The sequence below is a fragment of the Canis lupus genome, chromosome 23 (genome assembly GCF_048164855.1).
Source record: "Canis lupus baileyi chromosome 23, mCanLup2.hap1, whole genome shotgun sequence".
Taxonomy (NCBI): domain Eukaryota; kingdom Metazoa; phylum Chordata; class Mammalia; order Carnivora; family Canidae; genus Canis; species Canis lupus.
This window is the reverse complement of record NC_132860.1, coordinates 14,999,899-15,012,492: the sequence shown is the minus strand read 5'-3', so window position 1 is coordinate 15,012,492 and position 12,594 is coordinate 14,999,899. Positions and strand designations below refer to the sequence as shown.

The 12,594-nt window shown below is 49.4% G+C and overlaps 1 protein-coding gene across 8 annotated transcripts in view; it reads left to right on the top strand.

Moving 5' to 3' along the window:
• The window catches only part of TEAD1 (TEA domain transcription factor 1), a 268,795-nt gene that overhangs the window by 132,836 nt on the left and 123,365 nt on the right, over positions 1-12,594 (top strand). The window lies entirely within an intron of this gene.

Sequence of the window (12,594 nt, the reverse complement as noted above, 5' to 3'; positions counted from 1 at the left end):
AATCCTGAGGCTGTTTAGGGGGAAAAAATTACAAAATATAACTAGTAATAAGTGAGTTGCAATAAGAATCAAATATAATACTTTTTTTTTTTTTTTTCCTGAGGAAACAAATTGCATTGCAGGTTGTTTTAAAGAGTGATGTGAAAATACTGAGCATAACGGTACTGAAAGAAATGCTACGCCAGTTTTCACAATAAAATCCCCAAATGTGAAAGCTCTCCTTTTATTTTTTCTTTCTCATAAAGGTATTTGGAAGCAGTAGCATTGGTTTTGCACGTCGAGTTGGTCAGAATAAGGTAATTTTTAGTTTTTATTAGTTTTCCAAGGAAAGTGCAGCTGATCAGCCTTTAGTGTATATATGGTGTATATAGTTCAGTTTCTGTCCACTCGGCACAGGCTTTGTGAAGACTTAAGTTTTTATGGTGTTAACCTTAAAAAGACATGGTTTCAAGATGCTGTAGTACAATGGCTCAGTGTGGTTGGATGGCTTCTCATTCCTGGCTCTGCCCTTTCTTGGCTGCTTGTGTGACCTTGAGCTAGTTAGTTAACTAACCCGTCCCCAAGTTTTAGTTTTCTCATCTGTAGAATGGGTTGAATAATAGCACCTGTGTGCTAAGGTGGCTGCGGATTAGAAAATACAAATATAGAGCTTAGCTCATAGTAAACTATTAATACTAGTTAATTCACAGATTAATACATGGAAACTAATCATTATTAGCTCACTTGCATGAGGAAGGCCTGAGGGTTTCTATAAAGGCAGCATTTCGTGGTAAAAGAACCTTTCCATGAGAACCTATGAAAACTCCAAAGGGCCGCAGTTCCATTGTGGAGAATTCGCCTTCTCCTGGAATTTGCCTGTTGGGGTGAAATAGGTACTGAGGTCTCAGTGATGCCCTTGGGTGCTCCGTCCCTGCCTCACCCTCTCGAGAGCAGACGGTAGTCCCCATCTGTCCACAGGGAGTCCTCAGGAGCCAGAGCCCTAGATGGGATTCAGTGCTTATCCACAATGTGGTTTTGAAGGATAGAATCTTTCCTCTTTGAATATAAAACGGAAGAGGATGAAGGAAAAACTAGACATTTCTTTTTCTAAGTGAATACAATGCACAGCCTCAGAAGATACACGGAAAGGATGAGGAGGAGAATTATTTTTGTTTCTAAATGCCCTATTCATCCCACTTCCCAAGTAACTTGCAGCTATCATTATTTTTGGTGATTTATGCTTATTAAATAGTCTCCCTCAGGAATTATGAAATACTGGCTTAGTCCGGGAAATTACAGGGCACAGCAGGCTCGTACAGTGGTGCCTAGCATGAATTCGGGATTGTGCATGGGTTGGGCCAGCAGACTTCTACTATTCCCGTGTCCTCGGGTCGGCCGTGGAGCCCTGTCCAGCGGGGATTACAGGAGGCCCCCTGTTTTCCTGGAGCAGCTGCTACTCCCCTCGTTTCTGGCAGCCTCTGGGAATGCACCTTCCCTGTGCTTTGCTCTTCTGGAGCCTCAGTTTTGTCCCTTGTAAGAAGGGAGACAAGTGCCCAGCTTGCCACCGTGCTCTGAGCATGAACCAAGAAGCACCTGGTGTGAGCCTCCCTAGCAATGTGCTCGCTCACCCCCCCTCTCTCTTATTTGCAGGGCGATGGGTGGTTTCCCTGGTCCTCAACCCCCTCCTAGTTGAGACACTAGGAAGAAAGCGCCACATGTGATTCACAGAATTGCCTGCACAGGCATAATTTCAACTTTTCTGCCCTTACTCATCCCCATACACATACTTTAAGCTCGTCAGCACTATTTTCTTTCTCCTTTCGACGTTTAGAAAGAAGTTCCTCCTTTAAGTTCCTGGCATCTCACCTGCCACATGGGGAGAAGAGCTCCCACCCATAAGGTGGCTGTGAGGATGGAAGATGTCACAGGTTGATGAGGCTGGGTGACCTCCTTTGCAGTCTCAGCAGCTGCGAGATGAGGGAGGGAGCCGTAGAATCCTGTTGTGAGCTGGTGGTTTTAATTCTGAACCCGTGTTAAAAAAAAGGAACTCGACCCCTCCCGAAGTGGAAACTGTAAGCGGCACATCCTGCATATGGCGCAGGCACCGGTTGTCTTTCCTAGACAGTGTGGTCATGATTCGAGTTAGCCTCTTCCCGACCCAGCAGAAGTGTCAGAACCCGTGGACCTAGAGGACCCACCCCCAGAGGCGACAGGCTCTGAAGGGAGAGCCGTGGACTCTCCGCGAGGGACCCTCACAGTCTGGCCCTGGCTCCGTCACATTCCGTAAGTCGGTGCAACCTCAGGATTTTTAGGTCTTCTTTTCTCACTTCTTCCTGACGAACTCTTTCCCCTTCCCCTGACTCCATGGTAGAGCCCTAAATCCCGCTCTGCGAGGGCGCACCTGGAATCTGGAAGATTCCAACCCTCCGCTCTCCCCACCGACAGCCAGTGTGCCCGGGAGAGAACGGCACCGTGTCTCCCTCCCCGCGGGCCCCGTTCCTGAACTCGGCCTGGTATCGTAGACACTGAAGAGGTGCCAGCTGGCGGAATGTCCCTCACGTGCTGGATGTCGTAGGTGCACATCCCCAGATCTCGGTGTCCTGCATGGGGCGCAGACTCACAACCCCAAGGTCAAGAGTCACATGCCCTGCCCACCGAGCCAGCCAGGCCTCCCCGCTTCCCCCCAGGCCCCTGAGGTCTTCAAAGACTGTGTTTCTCCATCTGGCCACAGGAATGCCCTCCACCGGCAGCTTTAGACACAACTGGGACGTTGGGCACAGCCTTTCTTCACTTGCAGGGTCGTTCTTCTCTCCAGCAGGTATAAATGGCAAGGCTGCACGTAAGCCTAAGGAGGGGCTGCCAAAATCCAAGTTCCCGAGCTTTAGCACTGGGGGCCTTTGGGCAGCTGCTAAGATCCGTGGATACGTCTACATCCGGGAGAGGTTAAAGAAAACCCTCCTGCTTCAGCCCCAGCCCCAGCTTCAGCCACAAGCTCCTCTGACCTTGTGAGCTGCCCCCCTGTGCCTCATCAGTCTGCCATGTTGTTATGGAAATTCCCCTGAGGCCTGAGGGAGTCTTCCTTGGATGATAAAAGGAAGAAAGAAAGAAAAGAAAGAACTTTCCTGTTAATCCTCAGTAACTGCTACCAGGTGAAGACTGTTTAGAAGTGAAGGCGCTTGGGAATTTAGGGACAAATGTATGGAAGCTGGAACATTTTCTCTGTTGGGGCTTAAGCCTGGGAAAGTGGCCAGATTGAACTTAGAGACATTTTCCAATTTTCTCAAACTCGGAGTGTGCTGGGAGAACTCTGGGCTCGCTGCGCACAGGAGAGCTGAGGAAGCTTTTGTCTTGACCTCTTTGGTGGAGGCACATGTTCCTCCCTCTCCACGTCTTTCGAGAGTCTTTGTAGACCTGGGATTTCTAGTGACTGAAGGCTCTGTGCTTTATGGTGTGCCCGGAGCAGTGCTGCACCTCCCGGGGTCTGGCAGTGTCACAGCAGTGAGCTGATGCCCAGTGCTACGTCCTTCACACTGATGAGTATAGTAGATAAGGTTAACTGCATTATTGTGGTTTATAAGGAAAATGTGTATTTGCTCACTCAGATGACCAGAATAGGTTTCTTATATGTATTTGGTCTCCTCCACAGTTCCTGCCCCACAGCTGCCCAAACCCTAGGAGTTTCCTGTTGAAAGTGGCAGAGATGTCTCATGTTATGCTAATGAAGTGATATTTGGGCCCCACCTTAGGATGGGTGGAGGCTGATTGCCATGAGAACCAACCAGGTGATTAGGTGGTTGGAACAGGGGCACACACCTGTCCCTGCCACCTCTAGAGAGGAACTAGGGCCTAGAGGTTGAATCATCTTTATTGGCCAATGATTTAATCAGTCGCGATGGTGTAGGGAGGTGGGTGAGGGGATGGGGTCACTGAGTGATGGGCATGAAGGAGGGCACCTGATGGAATGAGCACTGGGGATTAAACGCAACCGATGAAACACTAAATTCTACCCCTGAAACTAATGATACACCCTATGTTAACTACATTGAATTTAGATTTTTTTTTTTTTTTTTAAATCATGACTGTATAGTGAGAAGCCTCCATGAAGACTCACAAGGACAGGGTTCCAAGAGCTTCCAGAGTGGTGAACATGTAGAGATTGGGAAAATGGTGCGTTCTGAACAGGCATGGGAGCTGCAAAGCTTTTATCATACCTTGCCCTATGCCCATACCTCTTCCATCTAGCTGTTGCTAAGTTCTTTCTGTCCTTTGTAATGAAAATAAATAAGCTAGTGAGTAAAGTGTTTTTCTGAGTTCTGTGAGGTGCTCTTGCAAATTAAACCTGAGGAGGGGGTTGTGGGAACCTCTGACTTACAGCCTTTGATCAGAAGCATAGGTAACTACTGGGCATGTGATTAGGGTCTGAAATGGGGGTGGGGGTTAGCTGTGTGGGACTGGTCCCTTGACCTGTGGAATCTGACGGCATCTCTGAGTAGATAGGCATCAAGATTGAGTTGAATTCTTAGACACATGACTGATGTCCACAAATTGCTTATTGGTGGTGTGGGAATTTCCTGTACACATTGGGATTTAGGTTCAGGAACCCATTTAGTTACCATGGGGGTTTCTCATGAAGTTCTTCCCAGAGAGTTTGGTCATAGAGGTCTCAGATCTGTGTCCCTAAAGAAACTATCTCCTTTACCCTGGCCCTAAGACACATTTCTTTGGGCTACTGAGTCTTCCTTATCCAGAAGCTACCTGCAATTAATGCTTCTTTCCCTGGACTGGTGAGATGGTTGCTTTCATCTCCACCTGTAAAGCTGGGAGTCATTTGTACAGGGGTGGCCCAGGGCTACTTAAGCACTCCTTAAGAGGCTGGAGAGGACATTTTTTGGAAGCCTCCGAGCATCCATTCTGTTCTTACCAAAAGCATACTGGCTGGCTTTCCCCCATCCTTTATATGACTTGGAAGGGATCGACGTCAGTCACAACTATGGAGGTGTGGGCCATGATTGACATAAGCCAAATGAACAGTTTACGTACACAGCAACTGGTTACCCAGTCTGAGCCAATGAAGGAGATGAAGCCCCCCCCTCCCCCCGTGGGCTTCTGGAAAAGTAAACCTTTCTCTTGCTGAAGATTTTGGTTGAGTATCTCACATTCCCTGGATGGTGTGGGAGGACATGAGGTCTCTAACTGTGGGAGGATTTTTTCTTCCAAGGAACCTGCATGTAGACTGGACTGGACTGCTTGGAACTGGTAGCTAACCTAGCAGGGGAGAGATTTGTGATGATGTCATCCAGGGCTGCTAGAACAAGGTTTCTTAGTTAATAAAGAGCCTCTAATCCCCCTTTCCCAGTTCTTTGCTTAAAAGCTAGATTTAATTATTTCTCAGAATGTAGTAGCCTGTTATGAGGACTCTTCCCAGTGAGAATTTCCAACGAGATCTTTCCAAGTCCCTATCATGACTGGGCATCAGCACTCATGGGACAAGGGACCCTCTCTCCCTTCAGCCATGACAGGCGTATTCAGAGCTTGGCTTCTGCCTTGTTCCAGGGAGGCCAACGCCAGAGATAAGTGTCTGGATTCTGGAGAACAGCAGCCTGAGGTGGACCCAGAAGCCCAGGGAACTGGAGAGGAAGAGTGGGTTGGAAGAGAGCAGTGGGAAATCTTGGAATGGTAGTAGGGAGTGGCCTTGCTCACAGTGGCATCTACCAATGACCCCAGTATAGGTATGTGTCATTAATTCGTCCAAATCCATAAAATGTCCAGTAGCAAGAGCAAACCCTAATGTAAACTGTGGACTTTGGATAATAATGACGTGACAATGTAGGTTCATCAGTTTTAGCAACTGTGCCACTCTGTTGGGGAATGTCGATAATGGGGGAGCTGTGTGTATGTGGGGGCAGAGAGTTCGTCAGTAATCTCTGTAGTTTCTGCTCCGTATTGCAGTGAACCTAAAACTTCTCTAAAATCTATTTTTAAAATAAAGTTCTATTTTATGGAGGTGCAGGTCCTCAGTTGTCACAGACTATGTGTAAGGTGGTGGGGGGTGGGGAGGTCCAATTTCTATCCTGTTTGGGGAGTCTTAGGTGGTTACTGATGTATTTTTCCCAGAGATCTCTACTTTGTTTTGTTTTGTTTTCCTTTGTGAAACCCTTACCTCTGCTGAGAAGAGCACCTAAGAGTTCTCTTGGGGTATGATACTGACCCACACCTGTGATTGGATATTCCATCTATCCCTCAGCAGTTAGATACTGGCCAGAGCTAACCACAGGGCCGGAGCCATGCTCAGAAATAATGTCTTGTGATGCACATGGGCTTTTGAGCTTGTGGCTTTGGGCTTGTGGTTGTGGACTGAGAAAATTGCTTCCTGGGTTTACAGGGAAGGTAGGGGAATGGCCCTCTTGCCACCGCTTCTTCAGTGATGGCTTCCTGGTGTGGACACGTGGGGATGGATGTGAGTGGCAGGCAGGATTTTAGGGGTTTACGGAGAGGTGGTGGCTGGGTAGACACGGTGACAGAGAGTGCATCCTCATGCAGGGATAATCCCTACTTGGTATTCTTTCAAAACCAGAATCCTAACAAAGGTGGCAGTTAAGAGAACACTATCTCTTAGTCCCTAGGGAGATGGAATGATAAAGATATTTGTCCCTTTCCTGTAGGAACTTCAGGCTCTTAAGGACAACAGATCTGTCGTGAATGTGGCCAGTGATAATAGAGGGACAGAGTCTCATTGGCACAAGTTTTTTAACAATGCAAAATTTTAAACAGAATTCTGAATTACTACTGTTAGCAGGTCTTTCAAATACAGCGTGTAATATGAGACTTAGGAAATTTTTCAGGAGAAAGCTTAAATCTTGGAGATGCTGGAAGCCTACAGTTTTTCTTGATTCCTTTTGGTAAGCATGAATCCTCCAGATTCAGGACCAGAGAGAATCAGCTGTGCATCCTCACTGAACCAGTCTCTTTGGGGAGGTGGTGGCTGAGTGCTTTTCTGGGTTCAGGAACACCGAGCCGGAGAATCACCCATGACGGGCTTCAGAGCAGGCCATCCCTGAACCCAGGGGGATTGTGAACACAGCAATAATGTGCTAGAGCAATACCTCTGAAGGCCTGTGGCCAGGTTGGAAGAAGGGCTACTACTATGGTAGCCGGTATACCAGGGTTCGTGACCGTGATCTTCTGAACCAAGAGTTAGGGCCTGCGGTCCATCTGAGCGAGGCGAGTATTTATGGGCAGGATAGCTGGTGTCTGAATGTTCCCTCCGAACCCGCGTCGGTGGGCTCCACTAGACGGCCGAGGCCGTGGAGGAGCCACTGTGCCGTGTGGCTAGAGCGGGCCTGGGGCTGGAGGGTGTTCAGTCCTGGTGAAGATGTTCCCTGGCTGAGGCTGTTGGAGCTGCGGAGGCCGTGGGGGCAAGCAGGGGGCTCCCTGGGTGCCCCGGCAGCAGCTCCTACCACCTTAGGTGCTTGAGAGGTGAAAGGAGGCCAGGGAAGCCTGTTGGATGGGTTTTTGCCCCTATAAAATTGTAGAAATGCTATCTTTCCATCTACTCTCAAGAGTGGGGAGCCTCCTTTAAGAAAGCTTTGAGAGAGCCAAATTCAGAGCTAGCAGGGAGGGAGGAGCTGCGGGGTGAAGTGAGCACCATGAGTCACTTTCTGCCCTTGTGCTGCCCGTATGGACTGTGCACCCCAAGTCTGGCCTGGGAAAATAACAGCTCCCATAGCGTGCATGCATGTGCAGGCAGACACGTGTGTGTGTGTGTGTGTGTGTGTTATTCCGTGTAGCGGTACTTTTGATAAACAGTGTAATGTTAAAGCCAAGAGCTGTGAGTTTCATTTCTGGAAATGAAACACAAGGACCTCAGAGGCCTCTGATGAGATAGGAGCTGTGCGCCTTGTGTGAACGGCCTCACTTCTCTGAGGCTCAGTGGGCAGCGCCTTTGCAAGCTTGTGTAAGGCCTCTGGGAGATGGGACCCCACCCTTTCCTCTCCGGTGGTGCCGGAGGACAGCGCCCTGAGCCATAAGTTCACCCAGGATCTCCTCGCTGTGTTTGGATTTAGCTGGGGTGCGAGTGTCCCCTCCTCCTGCAGGCAGAGTCTTGAGTCACTGCCCACGGTGGAGGAGACAGGGCGGGGTCCGGCCTGGGTCCGGCTCTCTTGGACAAGGTTGAGAGGTGCTAACCACAAGGCTGAAGCCCTGGAGAAGTGCTACAAGGAAGGTGTTTCTTTCCCCGTTGGCACTGCATCCAGGTTCTCGACAGTTGGACACAAACAAACTGTTCTGGAAGCCGCTTCTCATGCCCCTTTACCTCCTGCTTGCTGCCCGCCACCTTTGCTGGTCACTGGGGCTGACGTATGGGGAGGAGTGGAAAGTGGCCCTGCTGACAGTGTAGGTCATTGTTTGCTCTCTGTGGAAGGAGGATGTCTGGCGGAGGCTGGAGACCGCACTCCGGCTGTTGAGGCCCGTCCTGAGGCCGCGGGGTGCCCTGGGCGCCCTGGGAGTGCATAGGAGCTTCTGTCTTCTGAGGGCAGTGTCCTGGGCCACTGTTCCTGTGCTTGAGTGCTGGTTCCGCTCTTGGAAAGTTCGTTCTCCTTTGAAGCAGATTACGTGTGTAGCCAACGGGAGCCTTAGAAGGGGGTAGCACTGAAGAGGTGGGTTAACGTGCTGGCTGCCCACCCACCCCTCCATCCCCAGCCCCGCCCCGCCCCTGCTGGCCGGGCTGGCTGGAGAGCCCACCAGCCCGCATGGAGGAGGGGGCCTCTGGGGCTGGGCCAGGAGGCTACTCTTGGCTTCGGGGAACCTGAGAGGCTTGTCCTTGTCAAGGATCCCTAGTGTAGTGGAGGGGAAGTCCAGATCAGAAGTGATTGAGAAAGTCAGGTGAGTGAATAAAGTGCCAGCACCGGGGTCGTTGGTGCCCTCCTTTCATTCCCCAACAGCAGGCAGGGCACACAGGTGTAGATGGGTTAGCGGCTTTGTCGTGCAGTGAGAGAGTGAGGACCCCCCTCTCGGGTCCAGCCGCCCTCTGATTGACCTAAAGCACTGCCTGTGTGTGTGTCTACGCACCCACCCACTCACCCTCTCACCCACCCACCACTGAAAGCTCCCTCCACGTGCACGAGGCACATGCTTTTTCCTTTTATTACTCAGGGACGGGCACCCAGCGCAGAACTGGGCCCCGTAATGGCTGCTGACTAAGTGCTTAATGGAGATATTGCTGCTGATAAACCACAGTTGAAAAGGGAAAGAGGCAAGCAAGCTGGCCGACATCAAAGCCAGTTTTGTTTTATAGATAAGAGTAGGTTTCATTCCTTGGGCTCCAGAGCCCCTGTCCCCAAATCTCAGGGAGAGGAGTTTTAAAATGGAAGCTGTGTCTCTCCCAGTGAGCTGGAGGACAGGCCTGCGGGGGGCCGGAAGCCTCCTTCCTTTCCTTCCTTTCCTCCCTCCCGGATGGCCCGGCCCCTGCCCCCATTTGCAGGGGAGACCCTTGGGGCACAGGGAGGGCTCCCAGCTGCCTCTGGAATAAACAGTTTTCTGCCCCCACTCCCTTAGCAATTTCTATTTGGTGGTGGTTCTTCAAAATTCTTCATTCCTACTTAACACAACATTTAAAATAATTCAGTAAATAACGGATATTAAATACAAGAATCTGGAGAAGAAATGAAGTCCCAGAAATGTAATGAGCCCACACTGCAAAGATGTAAAACCCACATGTGTGGTGGTGTATGCTCTGATTTCCTCCCAAATTAAGCCTTCGCATGGACCGGGTGCCATGGCCTTGGTAACAGGTGCTCTCCTTGAAGAATTCAGCTAAATGTAACCTGGTGATGAGTAGTTTCAATGACTGGGTGATGCCTGGGCTAAATTGTAATCTAGGCGGAAGCATAGGGATTTGGCCAGTTTAGGGCGTTTGTGTGCGTGTGTGATGTGCACGCGTGTGCGTGTTGCTTCCATGCTCTTCGATGCCGAGGCGAGGCCCAGGAAGAGATGGATGTGTTCAGCACCGTGGCCCAGGAGAGAGCAGGTGCCGGCCGCAGCAACACATTAAAAGTTGTTGCCCGACTTAAAGGTTGAAGGATTCTTTGCTGTTCCTTCACTAGCTCAGGGGAGAGAAGGCAGGCAGCAAGTTAGGATCATAAATATGACATAAACTTAATCTTTTTAAATTACTTTTTTATAGCACTTCAGTTTTGATTTGGCCCTGACAGAAGTCCTTTGAGCTTTCCAGAAGACGGAGGGTTCTTAGGAGCCCAGGCAGGGCCCCTGTGGGGCCTGAGCAAGCTGGGGACTGCCCTGTCCTGTCTGTGTTGGGAGCTGCTATCAGGCTGAGGCCAAGTGTCTCGGTGAGCCTTCCACATTCACACCAGGCCAGCTCTCGGTGGCGTTTTGTTTTGTTTTAAATCAGCGTTAATACCATTGCGACCCTGTTGCACCTGAGGCTGGATGAACTCACGCTGCCCACCTTGCCGTCACCCTCTGTCTTCCTAGTGCCCGTGTGACCACGTTCCCACTCAGCCCTCTGGAAAGCCCCCCTAGAGGGTGTTGGAAAGGCATTCGAGCAGTCATTCAATTTTTAGGGCACTGGAGCCAGGGTTGTCAATCATTTGCCCCTGGGAGCCTCTTTTCTTCTGCATATTTATTTTCCTGGGGATTTTGGGGTTGGCTCGACAATGTAATGCATGCAAGCCCTTTCTGGTATTCCTAATGGCCTGGAAGCCCTAACGTAACAGAAAGCATTTGCTGGCTTGCTAGGGGGCATTTCCACATCGGGCCCCTGATCTAGGACATCTGGAAGATGGCCCTTTGGGTGACTTTAATCCTCTGGTGACGTTCATGGGTCAGTGCAGGAAAGAGGATAAATTCAGTTTCTACACACAAGTCAGGTGCAGGGCTCCCAGAGTGAGAGGGAGAAGCCACACCCTGTGGCTACTCATTTACCACATCTTTTTTTTTTTTTTTTTAAGATTTTTAAAAATTTATTTACTTATTTATTTAGAGAGCATGCACGAGTAGGGGGAGGGGCAGAGAGAGAGAATCTCCAGCAGACTCCTGCTGGGAGTGTGGAGCCAGATGTGGGGCTCAATCTAGGACCCTGAGATCACAACCTGAAATCCAGAGCTGTGTGCATAACTGACTGTTGAACCACCCAGACACAGACGCCTTGCATTTACCACATCTTTTGTGCAAATCTCTAGTGCCGGGAGAGGGGATAACAAGATGCAGAAGCCTTGGTTCTTGCTCTTGATACAGTGGAGGGGAGAAGTTGAACACTGCTCGCTCTGCAGCGTCCTCAGGTGGAAGTTGAGATCTGGGAACTGGATCTCTCCCCACGCCCCCCACCCCGCCACTCCCAACGTTCTTCAAGATGCTCCCCTTTGGCGGGGCAGCCTGTGTGAGGTTTATGTACGCTGCACAACTATCGAGAAAAGTCTCTCCTGTTCACTAGCTGCCAGGTCAACAAGAACCTGAGTCCCGGTGATCTGTGGTCACATGCAAGCTGGGAGATACTTGTTCTTTCTGGCCAACTGTTAATGTTCTTGGAATGAAAGGTACTTCAGAGCAAGGATAGGTTGAGATAATTCTTCTGTTATCTAGAAGTTAGCAAATTTTACTTCAAGAGGTGTGGGGATAAACACACGGTGGGCAGCCAGAAGGTGTGTGAATTGCCAGCATCGGGGATTTTTCTCCTCTTGTTTACAGAGAGCCTGCCACGGATTTAATTCCCAACTTGTTGACATAATGTACCCTATTCTTATCATTTTGCCAGATTTAAACAATTTTCTTCTTTTGTGGACGCTGTATTATTACTCCGTCTGTCGCGTTTAATGTATTCTGTGCATGTGAGCGCCGGCCTCTTCAAAACTGTCGACTTCACCGTCCATGCGCTGTCTCCAAATGAGATCGCGATGCCCCCCCCAAGTGAATTATGAAAAGCTTTTCATAGTAATATAATTGATCCACTGTTGGCCACACTTATAAAAAAAAATCAATGTAACGTGTTAATATTTCATGAGTGCCCACGTTGCCAGCTCCTTGCAATGGGACCAAACTGTAAAGAATGAGGATTGTTTCACAATAGCCCAGCACATGGACAGAGTGCCAGGAAAGAGAGTTTGGGGTTGACTTGAAAGTTTGAAGTGCACAGGGCCATTGAAAAACAATCCTCTGACTCATGTCAGATTGTTATAATTATTTAATGCCCACAATGCAGCCTTGTCCCCACGGATTTATACTGGAGAGGTTTCTTACCCACACATTGTGGTTATTAGCTGCAAAGAAAGCAGCGTTTGTTTATAGTGACATGGGGTCTATCTGTATGGCAAAGAAAACACTGCCGATTCTGTCTTCTTGTGAAGGAGGCAGGAATTTGGCAGACAACCTATAGGAAATTGGGAGACAGGCTTTCATTACTTTTCATATATGCGGGTGGTTGTACCTAATAACCATTAAACACCTTTTATTTTTAACCTTTGTTCTAAACTCTCGAGAGAATGAAGTCGAGTACCGACTTTTTGTCCACACGATACTGTATGGCTGATGTGCTCCAGGGTGTATGTTGACTCACAGTGGTCCTGCCTCCATTAAATTTGGGGTCACACGCCTTGTCTGCGGAAC